This window comes from Netta rufina (assembly GCF_964035555.1).
Source record: "Netta rufina genome assembly, chromosome: 2".
Taxonomy (NCBI): Eukaryota; Metazoa; Chordata; class Aves; order Anseriformes; family Anatidae; genus Netta; species Netta rufina.
This window is the reverse complement of record NC_140124.1, coordinates 16,183,669-16,207,559: the sequence shown is the minus strand read 5'-3', so window position 1 is coordinate 16,207,559 and position 23,891 is coordinate 16,183,669. Positions and strand designations below refer to the sequence as shown.

The following is a 23,891-nucleotide window of genomic DNA, read 5'->3' as shown; positions in this document are numbered from 1 at the left end:
TCGCATTCCCCAGCTGTTCCGCAACTTTTCCATCTCTGAGCTTGCCAGCTGCTTAGCACAGGCAACTGTAGCTGCATTTGCTTTTCTGGTGTTAAGTATTAGTGGAGATAAAATTGACTTCTTCTTGCATGCTAGGTGCCGTGAGCCCCTTCACTACATCTAAGGACTTAAAGCAGAAGTAGACTGTTCTTGCTACACCAGGGTTGTCATGAGATGTTTTCTTTGCCACTGGTTGCATTGATTGCTTACAAGTCTTTTCCTATAGATTTGGCACCAATACGAAATAAGGCAGTATTTACCTAGAGATGTAGATCCCATGTCTGTGGTAGTAACTAATCTAAAAGAAGCAGGGCATGAAAAGGCTCCCCTTACAGCTATGTCAACAGCTCTTTTGTTTCCCCACTTCTCTGAACAATGTTCAGTTTACCAAGGCATCTTGTGATCTGCTGTCAGCCAAGGCTTTCACTTACCTATTCTTGAAACGAGTTTTGTTTCAGTGGCAGCACTGCTGGGATCAGATGTCAGGAGGGAGCAGGCTCTGAAACGCCTGGTACCTGCGGGTGAGGGACCCTCATCTGCGTCCACCCAGATCTTTCCACCCAGCCTGCTGCTCCTGTGGTGTAAGGGATGGGAAACCTCCAGGGAAGCTGTTTGTGCTCTTTTCTCCACCTGTGAGTCTGTGACTACATCCCTGGAGGTGGAGAAGCCAAAAGGCAGACTATGCTCATGGGGTGAACCTCAGCAAAAGTTTTGAACAGAGTAAGTTCAGGCACCCTTGGAGAAGGGAGAAAATACATTTAATGCCCAAAGTTGTTGTTCTAACCACTTAACCTGTTTTACAATGTCAGTTTGAAACTTTGGCTAAGAAAGCGTGTATCCGTGGTTGCTGCAAGAGAGCGTTAAGGTGTAATAAAGCAAACTTCTCAGAAGCTAGAGATGGTTTCATTAGCTAGTATTTCATACCCCCCTGCAAAGGCATAAATCAAGTATTTTACTGAAAGCATACTGAATGCAGTTTGTAGTTTAAGAATATAAATTTGATTTTTCCTGGCTGTGAATCGTGGAATGGTGAAGGGAGTGACTTATGCACTCTTACTGTGGGTAGCAGAAAAGGCTGCCTGTGCCCCAGGTTCTCAGTTAGCTGTTTTAACTATTCTGAACACCCTATTATTCAGCGAGGACGTTTTGAGGTGCCTGTAGATAAATTTCTTTTTCTTCCTAGCCATTTTTTCTTTTTCCAGGCCTGTTCTGTCCTAGATGGTCATACCTTTTGTGTTCATGTTAACATGATTGAAGTAATATTCGTGTTTAATAGGAGGATGACTCTGGCTTAATAATAAAGCATTGCCATGTAAAAACAAAACAAACAAAAATAAACATAAAAAGAAGTCTCATGGTTTGTATTTCCAAATTGCTGAGATTTTGAGCTTTGCCGTTCAAATGCTAGTGTCTTACAAGAAGTTAAAATACTGCCTGTCTTTGGCAAAATGCTTGCTCTTATCTTCTGGAAAATCACTCTTTCAGGCTCTGTGTTGGAATACTAAGCCAGTATTTGTCTGAAATCGTAGCAGAAGTACAGACCAATAGCTTGAAATGATCATATTAGATACATAGTTATGTTAGCTGAGCAGAGTCATTACATTGACCCTAACTTAAAATGTGTAGTTACTACAGGAAAATATGTAGAAATGAATGCATGTTCTGGGTACAGTAACCATATAGAAATGGCTCTTCAGAAAACAGGTAATGAGTTCTCATCTAGAAAAGTAGACTTTGAAGTGTTCCAAAAATGTTCATGTTTTGAAAACAGAGAAAAATAAGTTTGATACTGAGGGCAAGGAAGGATGAGTGGGCAATGGATGAGAGCAGATGAATGGGGTCAGGGAATGCGTCTTATTTTTTTTTAAAGTGCTTTTGATTAATTCATAAACCTCTTTGGAGTGAGTACAGGGAATGGACATGGAGGAGTGGAACTTGAGAAGGGTAAGAGGGTGCTGGTTTGTCCTCAGTTGAGCAGAGAAAGAAGAGAATATCTGATTGATAAGAGGTATTAAATTATTAACGGCTCTAAGAGAAACAATTATTTATTTTTCTTGCAAGGAGGTGGGAAGCCAAGTGATGAGAGTTCCAATGGCACTAACTTGCTAGATGTGTTCAAGGGAATGGGGCAAAAAGAAGGCATTACTCCCTCACCCACCTCTGAAAATTGTTCTTAACTATAAAAATTGGTGGAAGTTCTGGAGACACATTTAAAGAAAAAAAAAAAAAAGAGCATTGCTGAAAGCATGTTGTTGTCTCTCTTAATTTCCTTTTAAATGAATGGTTCAGCCAGTGTTGTTAAATTGGCTTAAATTTGCTCCATCCCCTAAAGGGGAAAATATTTATTTTAAAGTTTCCTCTACATTTAAGTTGGCTCCCCAGCCGGTTTAAAGACATGTCTGTCCATGCAGTGCCTTCCAACTCCAGGAAAGCTGGCAACTGTAAGGCTTAGCAGAGGAGGAGACCTTGTGGACTGCACAGGAGAGCAGCATTTCCAGCAGCCCGGAAATTGCTGTTCTGAAAATGTAACTTGAGTTCATCCCTTCAACCTTTGCTTCCTTTTGCTGTTGTTAATAATTTCCTTTGCACAGCTAGTGGTAAGCGCAGCTTCGCCTGCCTCACTCCGCTGCTTCTTCCATTGCTCTCTGAAACTAAAAACAATACAGCATGTATTAATTTAAGATTAGCAACAGACCAGTGGCAGGTAGAGCTGCTTCCCCAGGCCTCAGGGTGGTGTTTGCTGGGAGCTGTCATCTCCAACTTCAGCGATTTGTTTCTCTCCAGGCAGGTTATTGCAGCTCTTACCGTGGTTTGATGTGCGCAGTGGCGAGCTTGGGTGCCTGTTATCTCACAGCTCGTGCGGTTCCTGAGCCTGCCCCATAATAGCTGAGCAGCCCTGGGTAAGGCACCACAGATCCAGTTACACACAACCATCTCCATCACTGGAAGATTCAGGAGTTTGGAAGTTTTTTTTAAGCGAAAGCTGCACTAATGAACAACATTGCCAAAAGAAAAGAGAATATATCTCCTGAGGTAACAGCTATCAGTAAGGATCTGGTGTAATTCTCTCATCTTTTTAGGGTTTCCTGTTACAGCTTTTCATGTTCTAGATGCTTTGCATTGTTTGTGAGCCTCTCGTGAGACTGTTCTCTCCTTTGTAATTGCCATTGGGGTGTTACATGCAAAAAAAGTAGCTGCTGCTGCTTCTCCCACCTCACTCCAGAAGGCTACTTAATTTATGTATTCCTGATTAGATTACACTGTTGGCTTTAGGCTTAAATTACATTAGGGCATTCTGTCATTTGTGGCTTAAAGTATGTACTGTGACAAATAGTACTTCAAAGGGGTTTGTATGAAGCCTGATCCTTGCAAAGCTCATGGAGTGAAGATTCCCCACAACTCTGTAAACACCCCAGCTGTGGCGTTGCATTCGAGCTCAGGTCCTGCTCGCCCCGTGCACCTCTCCTCAGACCTGGGGGAACCCCAGCACAGGCTTAAGTACAAAATATGTTATCTGTCCTCTTCCTGTCATGTGGTAGAGTGCCCAGAGTTGATAGACAAGGGGTTTGGTTATTCTTCATTACACTTGTTTATCCAGTCTCCATAATATTTGGTGCTTGTTTGCCTTTGCAACTCGCATGCAATTGCCTATTCTGTATTGTTTTTGTGGGTTGGCAGTAAAGTTGTTCTGGCTTCCCACTCCAAGCAAAAGCCTGGAGTATGGAAAGTTGTTTATATGGATTCCTGGTATGGAATGCAAGCCTAATTCGTCCAGGTTGAAATAAAATTGCTGTGAATAAAATTAACTTTGAATTTAAATGGCATTGAACCTAGATAAACAACTTGCTAGGGCTGGTGCTAATAAAAGCTAACTGTAGCATAACTAACTGCTGCTAGGTATGCCTCGCACGTTCTTAAAACCTGCAGTTTGAGGGTGATGCTTGGACATTACTTCTGCAATTAAACTTAATGTCTGAAATGCAAAATGCATTGTGTCCTGCTGGGATGTTCAGGCACAGGCAACTTGAGGGGATCTGTGTGGGCAGGGAGGTGGCAGGTGAAACCTTACAGGTGAGTTGTACATTGCCATTCGCTAGTTTGGGAACTCAATTTGTGTTCCAACAACAAGCTGGGATTTTGTTTCATGTGTCCTACTGCTGGAAACTCAGCCTAGTAGCCTTTTAAAAGAAATCTTTCAGGCAGAGCTGGATGTGCTCTTTCTGGGCTGCCAGGAGGTGTCTGCTGGGAACGAGGTGCTGAAACCAAAAGGCAAGTAGGTGTATGTGGCATAAGGGAGCTCTGCATCCGAGTGCTTTCCTGCTGAACCTCAGCCTGGCCAAAAAATCTCTCCAAATGCAATGTAGAGAAGCAACACCTTAAATACTGTCTTCAGGAATTGTGATTTCGTGTGGAACTTGTGGAGCAACATAATGTGTGCTGCCATGGTGTAAAAGTAGATTGTATCCTTCCACTAAAACAAATGCTACCAAATTAAATCTCCTTTATGCAACAACTGACATGAGCACTTATAATTGTGCTGGTCTGCTGAAACAAAGCAAGTAATCTTGGTGTTACAGAAGCTGGTTGCTCAAGGAAGCCCCCAAGAAAACTTTTTCCATGAACAAGCTGGTATGAATTGGCATTCTTCCGTGTGCAGGAAACCACAAGTTCTTATTGTGGAAAACTTCTAGCCCTTGTAAAACAGGCATTAGTTCTGTGTAGGAAAGCTGTGCAGAATGTTCTGGTGTTCTGGGTACGGAGCTGCTGTGAGAAACTCTACTGTTTTGATAAACACAAGATCACTTGCTCAGATGTTTGCAGTCTCGTGTTCACTGGGCGCGTTGCTGTGGCTTGGATGCCTGTCAAATACCTACAAGCTCGAGACCATCTTTATTGCTCAATTATTTTTACCCCCTGAAGTCTCTAAAGATGACGGTTGTGGCAAGGGAATGTGTCTTAAATGGAGCATTGTGTTTGAGGTGCTTTGTTAGGGTTTCTGAGACTGGCGTACGTGGAAATTGCCCGTTGTGGTTGGGTGGCTTCTGGGTCAGGGCGGCGCAGGGAGCACACATGGATGCATGCACGCGTGTGCTCACACACACACGCTTACATGTGCTTGTGCACACTCTTTGGCAACACTTGGCCAACGTGAGTGTGCAATATCTACAGGGCATCAGTGAGTGATGTGTGTACTGCAGGCTGGGAGCTTCAAATTCTGGTGGCTTGAAAAATTATGTGCTCGGTCAGTTCCCTGAAAATATCCTGAGCTTCCCTCTTCTTCTTTATGCTTTCTACTGATTAATTCTGGGTGTTCAGTGCTGTTTATCTCATCCTGAAGTATGACCTGATCTTCTCAATATCCTCATTTTTTTTTCTTTTTTTTTTTTTTTTTTCTGTTTTAATCCTTATTCTGGATTTCCAATGACCATTTTTTCAGACCTCATCTAATTTAAACCTCTCTTTGTTACCTAAGAACTGGACCCTAATTTTGTTCCTTTTTGTTCCATTGTCAAAAGTATAACTCAAATTACACAGCCCATTCTTCTTTTTTTTTCTTTTTAATGAAAGAACAATGGATGTGGGTGTCGCAAATTGCTCAAGCTAGTGGTGATAAAAACGATTTTTTGCTTTGCAGAGCAGGCTACTTGTTGGAAACTGATTTATCACATCATCTTCATTAATGTTTTATACTTTCTACTATTTTGGAGTGTTAGCTGGGCTGTCAAGTACTGGAACGCTACTGCTGCTATTTAAGGCAGGACATCTGTCATGATGTGTCTAGAGTCTGATTTCTCCAAGCCAGAACAATTCTTGCCTTTATGCTCTACCTATGTAGCTGTTGCTCTTTCTACAGACTAAAAATACTGCAAATAAATAAAGCCACAAAGAGCTTGCACGGCTCTTGGAAAGGCTGTGATTTCGGAGAGCAGGAACTTGCCAGTAGCTGTGCCTTGTGCTGCCTGGACAATACCTTGGCAGAGTTTTTTAGTGTTCAGAATTTGCACAACTCGACCAAATTAACTTTCCCTTCTGGCCAGGCATAACTTTCTATGCTGGGAGGGTGTGCACAACATAAATTCACGCTGTGCTCTCTCTCATGCTGCAAGCACAAGGGGCTCTGGGATGCGCCCCAGCAGCACCCTGCTGGTGTGCCACCCTCTCCTGCTTCTGGAAGTCACGGCCTGCATGCCAGCTGCCTCGGGCTTTGGGACTCTTCCTTCCCTCAGTGCTGGCTGCCCTCTCAGTCGTGGTTTGCGTCCCGGCAGCTGCTCGGTTTGCACACTTTCATCGTAAGTCCTGGCATTGCTGAATATTCCCCGCACAGGAGGGGTAGGTTACAATGTGGAGCCTCAGAGCTCGTTTCTGGAAGGGGCAGACTTCACAGAGCGATCCAGAGAGGCGATTTCCCTTCCCCATTGAAACCTTACTCTGAAAACTCTGTTTCAGAGGCGATTTTAATGAGCTCTGAAACCCACATCACAGTTCTGAGGCCAGCTCTTTATGTGTGCGTGTGGCTTTGCCATAATACTGCTTGGGGGATGAGCTTCCACGAGCCAAACAGCTCTGCTCCTCCCGTTCCCATCCTTCCTGCCTGCTCCCAGCAGCATGCCTCTGCTGCTCCTCCTGGCTTTGCTCTGCTCTTTGTGCCTTTGCAAGCTGCCACATCTCCCTTTCTGGTGTCAATGTTCTGCTGTGCCAAGGAAGCCCCCGGAGCTCTGGCAGGGAACGGGATCAGGTGCCACAGGCATCAGCCTTGGTCTTCATGCTGGTGGTGCAAGGGGTGTGGAAATGTGCAAAATGCACGCTCTCCACAGTTTATCTCATCTAACTGTAGTGCAAATGTGAATTTTCCCATCACACCTTTGCTGTGATTTGACAAATTAAAATCTTTCTAACTGATCTCTGAAATAGTATTTATTTGATTCTTAAAATGCTGGAATTGGATTTGTTTTTTTTCAGCTTTTTTTTTTTTTTTTTTTTTTTTTTTGGTGGATCCTTCACCACAGACTACTTCTTGCAGTCCTTTGTTTAAAGGAAGCTTTGTGCTTCATTCAGGGGAGATCGCAGCTGGGAGAGGCCAGAAGCTCTCCCAGTTGTGTTGTGTGGTTTGGCTCCGTCAGATCGTGGCTGCGCGTGGCTACCAGAACTGTTCTCGATGGGAAATGGCAGACCCTTTACTTGCTCGCCAGACTGTAAAGATGTTATGAGAACATTTTTTAAAGACAGCAGGAGTTGGGTTTTGGAGTTAGGATAGTCGTGGTGACAGTGTGTCTCTTCTGTACTTGGTGGAGTGAATTAAGGGGGGGAAATGCTGGGTGAGGTGATTCAGACTCACTGTAGTTTATTCATTCTGCAGCTCTGTTCTACCTACAAGATCAGAGGTTTGGGGCAGCTTTGCTAAACTCAGGCCAAGTACTTCAAGGTTTACTAGAAAGCAATGTGTGCTGCTAACCTGCTGGCTTTGGCTTGTGATCATCCGCCAAGGCCCGCTTTTTCACCTAGTTTTGCAAATGGGGATTTGCTTTGGCACAGAGGAGCTGGGTGTCTTGTTTGAGCTACATAATGCAAGCACCTGGCTGGACATGCTCCTAGCAGTGGTTGGTGCCCAACCTTTTCCACAGCTGCCCAGTAGTGCCACCAGTGCATGGTCTTGTCTCCCAGGACATCATCTTCCAGACCAAGATCTCCAGGTTAACGCAAGGCTTCGATTGCAAAGGACACCTGGGCTGGCTGCTGAAGGTGTTGCATTGCCCAAGTGTTGTAGAGAAGGCTGTGCTGTAGTGTCTATACGCTCTCCAGGGTAATTCAGGTATGCACTTTTGGCCAAAATAAAAAAGACACTATCTTCTTTCACATTTTAGCAAAACTTTTACTCTTTTTAGAACAAATTGAAGAATTTTGGTTTAAAAAAACCCACACACATATATATGCATAAATATACTTGAATTTTCCCTGTTCTGGTAGTAGATACACTTCTGCTGTGCAGAGGGAAGACTGATGGTTGTGCTAAGCTCCAGATGCAGGAGGGTGTTCTGCATTACAGGTGGATAAAATCAATTTCAGAGCCATCTGGCAATGAGCGGAGCGCGACTGCTTGACTGCACTGAACATCACTTGGATAAACAAACCTCGATCACAGCTTTCATTTTGAATTGGTTATAGCACGAGCCTGAAAAGATTCTCATGACTTCTTTTTTACGTTATTATCTGGTGGTCTTATCTGAATTTGTGCGTAATTCTGGATTATTACGTAACTCGGCTCTGAGATTTAGGCTGAAAGTAAAGGCGATATCTTCATACCAAAGTCCGTGTTGTTCGGAGATGTTGCAGTGTTAATTGTTAACAGGAGTGCCCTCCCTGCTGAGCTGTGCTAGCTGTTCAGGTGCAGTTCCTGATGTCTCACAGTGCTGATGGATTTGACTTAATAGATGTGACGTGGAAGACCTTTATCCAAAAATCTGCTGCTAGAATTTACTTGGGATTGGATTATGCTTGCAAATGTTACTTGGCGTTTTCTCCAGATTTAATTACAGCATCTATTTGATTCATTCTACTTAAATTGTACGTCCTAATGGATGGAAGGGGAAGAAAGCAAGCTTTCTTTGATCTTTGAGCACAAGATCTGATATTATTTCATGGCAACCTTAGTACTGTGTTCTGTTTTTTGAATCCTTTTAATAGCTTCTTTATTGAGTGCTGTGGTTTCAGGTTATATATATTAAAATAATAATAATAAAAAGATTAGGTTCTAATTGCTGTTCAGATTAAGCATGCACTTTTTGTTGCACCTGATTCCCAAGAATCACTGTGATGTTCCAGTTGTTTTAGGCACTTGAGAGGCTTGCTTCATCTTGTCTATTGCCCTTGCTTCACTTTGCCTTATTTCTATTTCTTTCTTGTTTGGCACTATCCATCTCCAAGACTTCGGGGAGGGGTTTTCAATTACAGCTATGGCACTTGAGTTATAAGTAAGCCTCCAGCCTTGTTCTGCAATTGCTCAATGAAGAGAGCTGTCTCAGGTGTCACTGAGGGAGCTGGGATGCTTTGAGGAGCTGCAGAGCAGCAGACGATCACATCTCCATAAGGGTTCTGCTCTCCAGCATGGTGTAATGCCACCGTCACTGACAGATCGAGAGTCTTTGCTTGGGTGAACAGAAGTGCAGTAGGCTTTGTGGATCCACTGTGTCCCTAAATAAGTTATTTTGTTAGTTTTTTAAATGTATTTTTCTTCTTAAATATAAATTCAATAATTTCACTAATGATTCTTACATGTAATTTCAGTAATTAGCGTGGAGTTTTTAGTCATTCTATCACAAGATGCTTAAATCCAGGAAATCAATCTGAACACTAAGGAAATGTCTTGGGATACATTGTCAAGAGATGATCTGAGTAGGCCAGGGCATGACCTGCTGATTAATGACCATATGGCATTAATTGTGTCCTTCTGCCTTGTCTGAGAGAGCTAAATGTTTCATATTCCTTCCACTTCTGAATCTGGCCTTTCTAGAGACTGTAGCCACTTGTTGCTGTTGTCTTTTGTAAGAGGTTCAACTTTTTATTTTGGATTTTATGGTCTGTTTCTGTCATTAGTCTGCTCTTGGTTGTTTGTTTTTAGTTCTCTTTGGCAGCGTGTTCCTCCCTAGCTTGCAATGAAGACCTCATCACTAGACACTCAGCCTGTGTCCAGTTGATCCAGGTGTTCCCAAGCCATCTTGTATTCTCTGGTGTTTGGATAACGTGCGTCTGCATTTCAGGATGATTCATGCTAACCTGATCAGGAGAGATTGTCTGGAGGGGGAGGAAAAAGAGGAGGAAAAATGCTTTCTGAATTAGGTGGCCTCTTGCTAGCTTCAGGAGAAGAGCTGCTTGAAAGCAGATACACTTCTAAAGAGCTGCTTTTGCGTTATGGGCCTCTCTCTCAAGAGCTGCACAGCTTTAATTCTCATTTAAAACTTTTTGGATTGCTTGGCTGTTCCTGGTTTTGTCCAGATACACGAAGTGATTTTGCCTTTGCCGTGCTTGCCGGATGAATGATGCTGCTTTGGTGCAGAGCTGTAGCGTTTGCTAATCTAGCTTGGGCAGGAAATGCCAGTCCGTCTCTGCCAAACCCAGATTTGATTCTTCTTTTGTAGAGATGTAGAAGGAGCATGTGCTAAGGCTTCTGCACAAGGCAGGTCTTACAGCATAGTTGAATATAACTGAAGATCAGAGCCACCTTCCAGATTTTATAGTGGTCTTCACGTGATCTGTCACATATCACCCAGTTTAATGGAAATCTACTTCTGACAATCTACTGTTCTTACACTATGAGACTGATACTGGCTGCCCAATTCAAGTGAGGAGGCTTTTATTCAGCAACGACTTTAAACACAGTTTGTACTTTCTTCCATTTCCCACTTTTTATTCAAATATGACAATCCTCTACTTCTACTTTGGCTGGCCAGGCACCTGGAGTTGCCAGCCACTCTAGCACTTCTCTGCTTTTTCTTGCCTTCCACCAAATCCTCTCCTGTAGCCATGTTTGCAATATCTTCATTTCTGGCCAAAAGAAAGCACGGGTGTTTTGTTTGCTTTGTGCTAGACCGGGGCGGTGGTGTGCGCGGAAATGCTGTGTTCCCTGGCAGAATAGCATCTTCCTTCCTGCTGCCAGCTAAACAAGATGTTCTGGGAGCACTGGAGCCAACACCGCCTTGCTTTCCTTCTGCTTTGTCCTGGAGCTCCTGCAGCTGCCTGTCTGCCTGGCGTCCAGCAACGCAGGAGCTCTCCAGGGGGTTTTGCAGCTGAAACACAAAATTCCCCTTTTTGCAGGATGGGATGATCTTGGTGTCTGAGAAGAAGAATAAATAAATTCATGCAGTACTTGTTGTTGGGATCACCTATACACAGTTGTCCAATTCCACTGAGCTTTTTGGGGGTAGGTGGAGAGGAGAATCTAACCATTTAAAAGCCCTTGCTTTACCTGTTTGAAACCAGCAACCCCAAAATTTCTGAGTTCAGAAGGTGGCAGAAATTATGTGAGTGATACTGCCTCACAGGTTCCTTTTCCTTAGGTAAAGCCCAAGGAGAGTCAAAACCAAAAACAAAAACAAGGCTCTTCCAGACTAATTTGAAAAACTTGATGGTCAGAGCTGTGCAATTACTCCAGCTAGCACTGCCTGGGCCTCTTCTTAATTCTTGAGGTCTGGCAATGGGCAGCTGTTTCGGTTGCCTGTCTTGTTCGCGAGAGCATGTTGAAGCTGTAGGTGTTTCCTGTGATAAGATGGGCTTCCCCTGGTGAAACTGCCATCGGCTGCCTTGCTACCTGCTGCTCCCTGTACTTGATGCAGCGAGTCTGTCCCTCTGCAGTCCCGCGGTGAGCAGCGCTGACAACTGCCATGCCTCAGCATGTGGTAAGCTCAACATACTTAAGACAGCGAATGCTTTGTGTTTGGCAGTAAACATCATGCTACAAATGGCTTTTGACTGGCTAAATTAAATGGAAACTGAGCCGTTCCTCACTTAAGTTTCTGCTCAAGGTTTTGTTTAAATCTTGCTCAAGATCTTGTTTGTAAACCCTGTTAGAAATCAGTTGTGCACCTGGTTTTCAGCATTTCTCCTGTACTCAAGTGCTGAGGGAGACGTGGAGTATGAACACTGGTAGAAGTTTATTTGTGTTGGAGGGAGAAAGGGAATGCGTTCTGGCTTGGGGGAACAGATGCTCTTGACCTTAGTACTAGGTATTAACACTGGAACTTCAGGGTATCTAAATCTGTTCCACAGGTTGACAGAAGACACTGGATTACATGCTGATAAAGTATCTGTAAGTGTCACTATTCAACAAGTCTAGGAACAGTGTCGTTCAGTTCTGCAGCCCTTCCAGAAGGTGTCCAGAACACCTGATGTCCCTGCTAAGGGAGCTAAAAGACAGATTGTAATGGAACTGCTTCTGATGTACCATTTCAGCTATATAGAAGCTTATTAAATAATGAAGCAGCCTTTAAATTAAGTTCCATTTTGCATTGGCTAACACTGGCATTCATTTAATTACAGTTGTGCTCTAGTTCTAGGTCTTCCTCGAGGAATTTCTGAAAGCTGAACGGGTTCTTGTTCCAATACACAGTTGTGCATGGCAATTGCCATTAGCAGTGAGTTTGCCTTTGTTAGGATATGAGGTCAAGATGAGCTGCTGTGTGACTGGAATCACTGGCAGCTCATTTACGGACATAAAAGAAAGCTTCTGTTTGCCAGGTGTACCTTGGGCAAAGCTGCTGAAGAGGTTTGGACATGCAGTCAGTGAACCCTGCACACAGGCTGCCCTGTGAAGACTTCAGGCTTCTTCATCGCTGGGACACCCACGCTCAGACTGCCTACAACACGTAGCAGTTAAAGTGCTAAAAATTGGATTTTGGGGATGAGCTACTTTATGCAGCTAGCACTTGGCTTTTATTTTGGTGTGTCTGTTTGATAGGTGTTGGTATTGTACGTATTGATAAGGAAGGAATTCGAGCTGCAGATTAAGGAGTAGGCGTGCTGAGGAGGGCTTGAACACGATGATTCGCCCCCTGACCTGCTGACTAAAGTTGTAACTCCAGTGGATGTTTCTGGCCGCTGTGTCTGTCCCACAGCACTCTGCCAGAAGAGGTTCCCACCCCTGTTAGCTGCAGACCCACACGTGTCAGAGGTAACTGTCAGTACGAGTGCACACCACGAGTGTGCGTGGCTCTGATTTATAACCGAGCAGTGGCTGAGCAGAGCTACACAAGTGCAGGTTGGATAGCATTGACTAATTTATGCTCAGATAGCATAAATTCAGAGCTCTTGGGCCTGCCAGTTGGCCAGTACGTGAGGTGAGCGTTTTACAGCACAGAATTTCATCCGTGCAGCTCAGAGTGAAAACAGCAGATGATTCCTGTAAACCTAATTTTAATCTCATTTGTTTGTTTGAGTTGCACTATTGTGTTTTTCTTGCCTTTTTTTTTTTTAGCCTGTGGGTAGGAAAATTCCCTTGAACTTGAGTGAAATTCAAAGATAATGTAAATAGTTAACTTTTGCATTCGTTGAGGTCCTTGCCCTTCTTCATCTAGCCTAGTAGGTTACCTATTTGAGAGGGAATTGCCTTGCTGCAGCCTGGCCAGCTTCTCAGAAGGTTGTTACCCACCTACAAATAACCTCATTCTCATCATTTCAAGTGAAACAAAGCCATCCAAAATTTAATTAAAACTAAAGCAAAAACAGAAATTGATTTTTACCCTGTACGTTGTAGCCCTTTGTATATGTTTCAGAAAAATATTTTCAGCTTTATCCACGGTTGGCTAGCCAACAAACTGATCGTCTGCCTGAAGCGTGGAGGTTATGAATTTGCACGAAGATGGGGAAAAGCAGAAGCGCACACCTCTGTGCTGCAGTTTCTCAAGAGCCTGAAGCAGGGAGGTCTGCTCTCCTTCAGATGCCTTACCCAGCAGTGCGGTGGGAGGAGAGGAGCGCTTGCCAGGAATGATAAGGCCTCCAGGTGGTGATCACGGTAAACACGCTGGGAGAATCTCAGCCCTGCTTTCCCAGGCGTTAGGTGAGGCCAGCAGGGATGTACTTGTGTCGCTTGTATGGCTGGGAGCTTCGTGCCTCTAGCAGCTAAATGACACGCAGAGCAATCCAACTGCGGCTCTTCCAGTGCTGCTGGTGCTCTGGCTTATGGTACTTGCTTCTGTTTGCAAAACAGAATTTGTCAGCAGAGACAGACTACCTCGCTCTGGAAATGTAAATCTTATCACAGGAGCTTGTTGTGTTGTAATAAACACACCTAACTTTCCTTTCCAACAAAAGCTGCATATCTGGTGTCTTTTTTTTTTCCTTATTGTTTATTCAATAGGCTGCCTAACAGCAAAGATACCTTCTGAACAGATTTATGCAGAACTGGAAAATTGAGTGGTAATGGCATTGCTTCTATGAAATTCAGGCTATTGTCTTCCACATACAGCATTCACAACTGTATTATTGACTAACGAGGCTGCCCTTGGCTACAATGAAGTACACTGTAAGATTTCTCTGATATTAGACTTGAGATTTAACTTGAGACAAGTACCTTAAAACATAAGAACCAAAGTCCATAAATAAACTATAAGCAGTGTTTTAATAGCAGAATCGGTTAGCAAGGAACTAAGCAAATCCCGCAGGACTAGACGGTCTCTGCCATAATTATGCAGTCCACCAAGTGAGTAAAATTTCCAACGCTTAGCTCATAAATAAGATGATGGTTTGTTCTGTGATTTGTGATGGGATTCCTTAAAACAAACAAGGAGACTAAAGGCTCCAGAGGCTACTTAATGTTTTGCAGACGGGTTGATGGCTGCTACTTAATTGGTTGAAGCATGTATAAGGAGATGCACTGCAGTTATAGAAAGAATGCTTAATAAAGAAGCTCATTATTAGATAGGTGCTGAATTTCTTTACCGATATAGCTGTTTCCAACAGGTCACCTTTCTCATTTTCTGTCTACCATAACCTGTAAATGTTGAGTCAGGTTTTCACTACTTGCTCTGCTGTTGAACACTTGCTGTGACGTTTCTTGTCCTGCTTTGGTACTATTAATGTGTGTCTGTTCTAATCCCACACATCCTGTCTTATTATTTTGCCTATGACAGTTGTATCAATAGAAGAATTGGGAAATAAATGACACTTGCACCAGGCTGAGGAAGAAATGCTTCCCAGAACAGGAGAAGACCAATTCTGTGCCTGTTCCTTCCTACCTCCCTTGTACTGCAGCTTCCTGCAAAACAGAGGCTTGGCCTGGAGCCTCTGAAAACTTTGTTTCTGTAATTGACTCTGAACCTCGACGCCTGGGTGATGGGAGCCACAGGCTTCTCCCAGATAGGTGTTCTGTGCAACAATTCCCTTCCCTAGGGGCAGCATCTAAAAATTTGTTCCAGACAGTTACATTTTAACCTCCGTTTTTTCATCCTCACCTCTCTGAGATTGAACAGGTCTCTGAATCTCGGACGATGAACCAGAAGCTGCAATGTGGTGCCATGCCCTCATCCACATGTGCCAGCGTTCCTCTCCGCACCAGCTCTGCTTTTCTGACCTTGCACTGAGTCATTTGTGTGGTCAACATGGAAGGAAGGAATTGAATTATTTTTATGGTTGCTGGTCTGAAATGAGTCAGCGCAGGGACGAACAAGTCGTGGAGCAGGGAAGGGACAGGCTCAGCAGCCAGGGAGAGGACGGAGGATCTGGCAGCCAGCTGAGATTGCTGCGGGGCCACAGGGGCTTCTCCAAGGTCACACGAGCTTCAGCCAGCAAGAAACTGAAACCATCTCTCTCATGTCGTAGGGTGCTGGCTGCTGATCTGTGACATGCAGTAAGTGGTAGAAAGAGGCTTTAGATTGATTTGAATGTGCTGTTTGCTTGCAGGTACTGATGTATGGTATGAATTAATAGGGGCTTTCTAGCATGTGCCAAAATCCAAATGTACTGGTCATGTAGATTTCTGCATGTAGGCTGTGTGCATTTGATGAGGAATACAGAGTTAGCTTCAGGTTGCTTTCCCTTGCAAATGTGGTGGTTGGATAGACAGTGATGTGCCAGCTACAGCCCCTTTGTGTTTTAGGGCTACTGCCTCGATAGCCCAGGAAATAGCGTGTGGTGTTACGTTGCCAGTTCAGGAAAAAAAAGTCAGCACACAATTGCCTGATATCTCATGCAACCTGCAGCATGGCACTTCATCAGTTGCTTGATATAACATTTAGCATGGAATATTTCGCTAGTCCTGGGCACACAAGTGTCTTACAGGGGTACCACGGCTTGAGCAGTGGTCCTTATTTTGATCACAGTGCTGAATGTAAAGGTCCGAGGGCAGAGCTTAGGTAGTGTGTTGTGGCATCAGTTTCTGTGATTAGAATATTGGAGAGTGTGTCAATATATATTTACTTCTATTTCTGGAAACCAAAAAATGCTTGTGCCAGTTCAAAAAAAGAAAAAGGAAAAAAAGTCTGGATTCTCCAATAATGTCTTTAGCAACCCAACATGCTGTCCGATGTTTGTCTAGGAACAAATGCATCATATGTGGATTTTTATGTAGGAGGATTTTTAGCCTGTAATGGTTGGGTGTCGGCCACGAGGTTCATGTGACATGACAAATGTGGAACATCTGTGTACTGATGCACACCACTGTTCTAAAAGTCATTCCATCGCCACATGCGTTGAATTAAATACAAGAATTTAGGGCAGAAATAGTTGGAAGAACACATTCTGTCAAATACAATGGCAAGGATCTGTTGTGCAAGCCATCAGAACTCAATTATGCACTTCTCCATGAAGTTCTTGTTCAGGGATCTGCCTCATGTGCTCGGTGATTTAGCCATTGCCCTCTTTGGACTGGGAGGAGCGGTGCTGTGCTTTCCTGGTCCATGGCAAAGCATTTGGTGGGTAGAAATGGCAGTTCAGCATAAGTGACTTCTTGTTACAGCTCCTTTTCTGAGTGATGCGTTGGCTGTATGGGAGGTAAGTAGCTGGCCAAGCTGGCATGGTTGAATTGGAGATGAAGTGTGTGGCTTAGACCAGGATCTCTCATATTGAAATATCATCTTATACGTAACTCAGCCCAAAATGACCTTACTTGGTGGCCGATATCCTTGGAAATCCTGAGTCCTACCATTTTGACTTCGTGCTGTAACTGGGGTATGAGCATTTGGCTGTAAAAGGGCTGGGGCATAGAAAAGCAAAGCGGTTCTTATAGGTGAGGTTTGTCCTTTGCAGTTCTGGACCAGTGGCCAGGAATCCCATTTCTTCTGGACTCTTTAGTGGATTGCATGAAGGGTGCTGTGCTTCATTACAGTTTGTGTACTTGGTGTTAGGTCTTAGGTCTGACGAGAGGCTGCCAGGTAAGACTGCAGGATACAGCACATCCAAAACTAATCTAGGATGGATGCAGGGGGGCTGCTTTGGGTGCTCTGTTCATTGCTGGGGCAGCAAGGAGCTCCCTGTTGGGTAGAAGGCAAGTGTCGTAGATGCCAAGTTGTCTTCCTGGTTCCATACATGTATTTCAGAAGTAGCTTTAAACCTAAGATGTTTGGGTTTAAACCTATAACTGAATAATTACGTTGTTTTTTGTTTGTTTGTTTTTAATGCAAACCTGTTCTTTTAGGTGTTGTCATTACAGATAAGGATTTACTGTACTCACAGCTAAAAACCAGCCTTAAAAAAATCAATCTTTACTTTCTAGATTGCCTTCACAGACTCGGATGGGGAAACAGAAAGATGAAGGACCTCCTCTAGTTGATCTGAACGTAGTTTCAAACAACTGTCTTGGAGATGATTTCCAAATACTTCCTTCGTACACTGAAATTGCGACGGCTGTTTTCATGCTGTTCTGCAATCTTTTTGAACTCGATATTTCCTAAGCTTTTAATGTCTTGTTCTAAAGACATTTCAGCGTACAAGAGCTTGCCCTCTAGAGTGCATGTGAGAGATTTTGTTCCAACTTAGCCGTGTATGCCTGAATTTCAGAGGCCGTGTGTACAGAAATGGGAACACTTGGACACTTTGAAAATGTCACTTCTCAGAAGCTGTTTCTGAATGACACCCTGCTTTTACAGGCGTTTGAATTAAATTGAATATCTCTGGGACTTGTTGTGCAAAGCCTTCTGGACAGGTGTTTAGGGCTTATACCAGAAATGGTTCAAAGGCCCTAAGTAATGTAGGCATCTATTTTAATTGTCCTGTTCAGCAATACTGTTTTAAAATTTACTCCACCTCTATAAAGTATTTTTTATAATAAAACTGTAGTTAGCTCATAAAGAAATGCTGACATTTCAATTGTTATACCTGGTGTGTGTGTGGGGGAAATGTTTCTGTTCAGGTTTTAAGCTGACAATTTGGAAACTAACAATGTTTTTTTGAAAGCTTTTGGGCAAAACCAACCAGCTGCTCTCCCACCTTGGTCTGCCTGGGTGCTCTGGCTGGTCCTTAGTGAATGAGGACCCACGTGGATTTTTGTATCTTCTGTTCCAAGCAGACTTCTTGTTCTGAGTGTTAGCTACAGGGAGTACCTCTGAGCCAACAGCTCTTTCCACATGCCGTCTGAGAGTGTGATACAGAACCTGGGCTGATCTAATCGTGCTTCTCAGGTAAAGAGCTTGCCAGAGACAAGTGTTTATATTTGAGATGTTTTTTAACGGAGGTTTGTAAAAGTTTAGTTAGGAAACATTCTGTACATCCAGAATATTTAGATGTTAAATTAAGCTGGTACTCAAAGTACCTAAATACAGTTTTGTTATAAAGTACTTCATATAAACACAGCATGAGCCTCACATTCCTTAAAAGAATTTTAAGTTTTGTAGCTTCTTTTACCAGTGCTGCAGTTTTCTTAAACAATCGAGAATAATCCTGCTGGCACCATCTGACTGAAGTGTGTTTTATTTCACGGAAGTGTCCTTCAGAGTGTTGGGAAAATAACTTGATAATGTTTCCTAAGGCTCTGAAGAGACTTCTGATGTTTTGAGTCTTTATTACACTAGAGGTCAGTGTATGACGGCAGCTTGTGAGATGGTGTAGAGTTTCTTGCAGAATCCTGTTTCATCAAATTTGAAACCAGATTCGACGAGAAACTGTAGCCTACAACTATGGAAAAAACTTCACATTAACATGTCTTATGACTTTCTTGGCGAAAGGGCTTTTTTGGGCTTCCTGCTTTTATTTCTCCTTGCTCAAGAAGTATTTGGCATGTATCGATAATAGTGCTTTAATGTGGTAAGGATAAATGTGCATGCTTGATTGTTCCAACATGCACCTCAAACATTTATGCTGCTTTGCAGTAACATGACTTTTTGGTTCGGATAATATATTTCCATAAGCTGTGCTAGTTTTAGGAGTCATCTGTCACTCTTGCACTGTGTAAACCTACTCCTGGTGTGGTGAGAGAGTTGTATCTGTACCTATTATGCTTTGGGTAGCTCTCAACTGGATAAATGGGTAACTTTGGGGTGTGTGGTTTCACTTTTGGGTGTTGAGGGAAGCAGTCATGCATGTTTCTACCACAAGACTTGCAGAGATTGGCTCCTCAGCATGTCTTCCTCAGTAATGCAGAAAAGGGATTCCTTTCAACATCTGGAATGTGCAAAAGCAGACTGTTTCTGAAAACATCATAGGCCAGGGGGACTAAGCCAGATGGTCAAGTACAACAGTGTCAAGTAAGGTCAGATGGAAGAGAAATCTGCTGAAGGAGAGTCCTGGTTGGATCCGATCCCCGTGTGTGCATAAATGATAATTTAAGTGAGAGGACGGAATGGAAGAAATAACACTAGGGTGGATTTGAGCTCTTGAGTATGTTTTCTAAGAGAACTGGGTACAAACAGAAGCGTCTATATCCTGTTCTTGCATCAGGTTCTTCCTGAATGACTGGAGAACAAGAAAAAACGGGCAAGGACCAATGTAGGGGGTGAGTGCAGACAGCTGAATTTTGCTGTTTTTAAGAGATTTTTCTGTGTGGGAGACTCAGACCCATGAACATCTTTGTGATCTTTCTTTTTGGTGGGGCAGGGATATAGAAGGGATGCAGTAAAAGCACAACCATCAGTCTGAAAATCTCCTTTGCACTTGGCTGCTGCCTGGTATGTTTTGTTGTGTGCCTCTGAAGCACGAAGCAGGATGGCACCTCAGCTCAGACAGTGTGGAGGAGGTGTGAGGCTCTGCTTTAACTGGGCTCCCTCTGAGGATTTCTCGCTTTACAGGAAACTTGCTGACTCCCCGCCTCTTCCCTGGGTATTTCCAGTCTGGGTTTTCCTACTCCCTGTGAGAAATGAAGCTGTACCAAGGCTTTGCAGAATGGTGACTTACCAAAACAACTTTAAGAAGTTTTATGTGCTCAAACTTAATTGGATTGTGTTTGAAGAGCCTGAGAAGAGGAAGGCTTTGCAGAACAATGTGATACAAGTCGATAAATAAAACACCCTACAAAATTCTTTCCTTTTCCTGTCCTTTTTGACATTGGAGTGATGAAGAGAAAAAGTTTATCTTGTGAAAACAAACAGCATAAACTCCACAAGCCCTTCAAGGTCCTTCTGAGGAATGGAACATGCCTGATTATAAGCAGTTGATTAGGAAATTCTCACTTTTTTAATGAAATAGATCTGCATTTAGGGCTATCAAGAAAATTTGCTTTATATATTCATATATATATAATCATGGAATGGGTTGGGTTGGAAGGGACCTTAAAGCCCACCCAGTTCCAACCCCCTGCCATGGGCAGGGACACCTCCCACCAGACCAAGCTCAATTTGTTCAAGTTCATGAAGTACAGACACACTGAGACATTATTTAAACCTGGTATTAAAGGGTGGCATAAAAGCTGTCATATCTATCATGCAGCCACCCTATAGATAACCCGATGGGTCACGGTAGATTCTTGCAGAGCAGGTATAGCTCTGTCTGCTGTGTACAAAGTGGCAGTTTCCTGATTTGGCTTTTGGGTGGTAAATCCAAGCAAATATTGTTGTTATCTACATCCGGGATAATCTTTGTCTAGAAAAAATGGAAGCTTGGCTCTTTTTCTTGGTCAAAAATGATGCGTCTTTGTGGCTAACTGGAAGCAGTTACCAACTAGCCCATCTTCCTAAATCCTAATATCCAGCATCCAGATAATGAGTTGGTGTCTGTCTTTTCTTCATAATATACTGTTTAATCCCAGGAGCCATCAAGTATGTAACAAGGCAGAGTTCTTCAGAAAGGGAAAATGAGTATTTGGAGTGCCTTTTCCTGCTTTTGTTCCAAGCTCTCACAATGCAGGAGTTGTCAGATGTGTGGTTCGAGTGACTCGCCAGACACTTCTCAGATGAACTGGACAGAGCACAGAAAATTGCAGCCAAGGTCAGGCTTTAAAAGGCTGGAATTCAATTTCCAGCTCTCATATTTTGATTGCAATCTCAAATGCTCATTGATAGGTGCTCTGTATTTCTTGGGCCTTGTGCTAGCCTCATCGTCTGTTCGTGCCAAAACTTCTTGCAAGACTTCTGACGCTAAGAGGGATTCATAAAATATAGTGACATAGGCAAACATAAAAAATAATAAATAAATAAAAACACCCACCCCAAATCTGTCAAGATAGTTCAGCTCACACCGGATATTCAAGGTCCCTTTGCAAGGACAGACTTTATCAGGCCTCTGAGATACAGGCCTTCAAACCTGCAGTGCTCTTTTCTCGGGTTTATGCCAGTACACAAACGTAGCATTTCCCAAATCAGAAGAAATAATGAAATAGAGCAGGGGTACAGCGGTAGCACAGACTAGGTTTAATACATTCTGTGCATTATAAATGTCATCTCTTCCTACCTCATGGTGACTTCCAGGAAACCCTTGAAATAGTTGACCAAAGCTATTACTGCTTTTCAAACCCTTTCAAACCCTTGGCTTGTCAGCAAGCCTCTGCCATTTGTTCACCTCAGAGGAACATTTCTCAGAAAGCTGGAGATGGGCAAACAGTAGGTTGTGGTTTACCATATTCGAGGAACTTTAGATTAGTTTCTTATCTGAAATACAAAGATAAATGTGGGTAGGCCATAAAAACTCAATTGGTTAACGTGTGTGAACAGCTGCATGACATTTTGGAGCAGGCTGAATTGTTCCCATAAATGTTCCCATAGGCTCTAATGTAGTCTATGTCTGGGGTTTTGTTTGCCTCCTAAACTCAGATTTTTTTCTGAACTCGAGCAGAATTCCTGTTATTCTGTCTTTTCAATGAATTATTTGTGCTGTGACCTCTTCTCTAGATGCTGTTCTTAGTGTCTGACATGTTCAGCAGCTGCAGTGGAGGCAGAGCAGAGATCTGGCTGCTCTTAGCAGTTGTTGCTCAGGATATCATGATGTCACTTGGTGCCTTCTATTAGATTAAAAAAGGAAGTTTAGTCAAGCAGCTGTGAAAGTGAAAGACCTGAGCAGTATATTTGCCACCTAAAAATACCACGCAGGTGAGCTGAACTTCACCCTGCAAAAATAAAAATATGTTTTTTGCAGCTGGTTGTTGCAAGGGGGAGACAATAACCTCTTTAACAGCAGGTACTACTTTGTGGACTATTCATATTATATAACATATAATATTATAATATTTCATAGACTATTTTCTGTCTGCATCGGAGCTCTGTTTGCTTCCCTGTGGGAAGAAACAGCCTCATCAGTGGTAGAGAATACAGCAGCCAACCTTGAGTCGTTGATTGCTGTGGGTTTATGAGTTCAAGGGGTTGGCCTCTTTAAGGACAATGTAGTGCCTGGATAATTAATCTAGGCTGAAACAACCTGAATTGAACGTTTCATCAACATCTGTCACCACACCTGGGCTAGGTCACCCTGTGGGAAGGTGATTTGTGTTACAGGCAGACCTGGAGATGGTTTATTATGGCTCTTCCAGTTAGATCCATTGATGTTTAAAACTGGATTTTGAAGATAGTAGTCTTCTGGGAGATGGTGTGTTGGTCTTGTCGTCTTCAGTGCTGCATGACCTTACTGAAAGGTGTAATACAGACTATCTTCTGTGAGGTTGTTAAGTAAAAGCTCAGTTTTTAAATAGTTAGCTCAAGAGTGTGTTCCATGTTAAAGGCTCTGACTTCAGTAACTGAAGGGTCAGGTTCCTTGGGGTTCCTAAACTAAACTTGCAAAACTTCTCTTTTCATGTAAATGTAGCTACAGCACATCAATAGGTAGGCTCTGAAAAGTGCTGTTGCTTGTGGTGGCAATCTTGGCCATATGAATGGATGAGGTAGCTGTATACTCCAAACTGCTCTTTTCTATGTAGTCAATTCTTTGTCCAACTGCCTAGTATTTCTAAAGTTGTTTTCATACCTTGGGATGTGCATTTGTGGTTCTCACCTGTACTTTTTTGTGTTTATTTCTTGTAGGAGGAGGACTGCCTTTTGGATTGTGAGCCACTTGGACATGGTAATGCAGGTGTACCTTGAGAGTCAGACCTGGATGACTGGGATTTAAGGTGGGTGTGTGCTGAAGAATGTGTGTAGATCTGAACCATGAATTATTTCTTCTTGTCGTTGTTTGTTTGTTTGTTTGTTTGTTTTTCTGGAGTTTGTACAAAACATTTAAAGCAGAATCCATCTATATCTCCTTGTGTATGTGTAGAAGAAATGTAATTCAATGTGAAAGTGACAAGAGACGTTCCCCAAACTTCACCTCAGCACGCAGTGAGAGGCAGCAGGCAGCTAGGGTGGATCCTTTCTTCCAGCCCTTCTGTCGCTCCCTCTTCCAATTGTTGCATTTTAAAATAAGTAGCCATTCTAATGGCAATTCTTTGAAATGTAACATTTTAATTAATTGCAGGTCTATGGTCTGCCCTCTAAGCTGTACAGTCTTAATTTTTCAGATTTTTGAGGATATATTTGCAACTTAGACTTAATTCAGTTATTTTGGTTCTTGCCTGTTGATGCTTGAATCTCGCCCTACCACGTGTGGCCTTATGGCTCTATGTCATTTACTCCGATCCAAATAACTTTCTAGATTCTTCTGTACTGAGTGAGGTTGTCTAGTACACGTTGTCCAGCCTTACAGAGCAGGCTGCAGCTGTGTGACCTGAGTGTATAGTGTTAGACATCAAAGATCTGCTCTATGAAGGTGACCAGCAGAGCACTTTGATGCCAGCCTCGTTTAGTATTCTTGTCATGCTCAGAGTTATGCTTTCGAGTCCTTCCTGCTTTGTAACACTGAGGAATTGATTCTTTTTGAAAGGTAAAAATATAAATAGGCCCATGCTGTCATTGTATTTGGAAACAAATAGTGGGGTGACACAATCAGAGAATACTTCTCCTCCATCTTCAGCTGTTGTTTCTCCCTTACTGGAGAGAAATATTTCTTCACCTGTAGCACCTACTCTTTCCTTTTTA

At 43.0% G+C, this 23,891-nt stretch overlaps 1 protein-coding gene across 5 annotated transcripts in view; it reads left to right on the top strand.

Moving 5' to 3' along the window:
• The window catches only part of SVIL (supervillin), a 136,021-nt gene that overhangs the window by 5,170 nt on the left and 106,960 nt on the right, over nt 1–23,891 (top strand). For 4 of the 5 annotated variants that reach the window (XM_084282635.1, XM_084282633.1, XM_084282634.1 and 1 more), the window contains exon 2: nt 22,899–22,987. The gene's annotated coding sequence lies outside the window, so the exon portion shown is untranslated. Of the gene's footprint in view, nt 1–3,053; nt 3,073–22,898; nt 22,988–23,891 lie in introns of those variants that run through there. The other variant, XM_084282632.1, reaches the window with a different exon arrangement.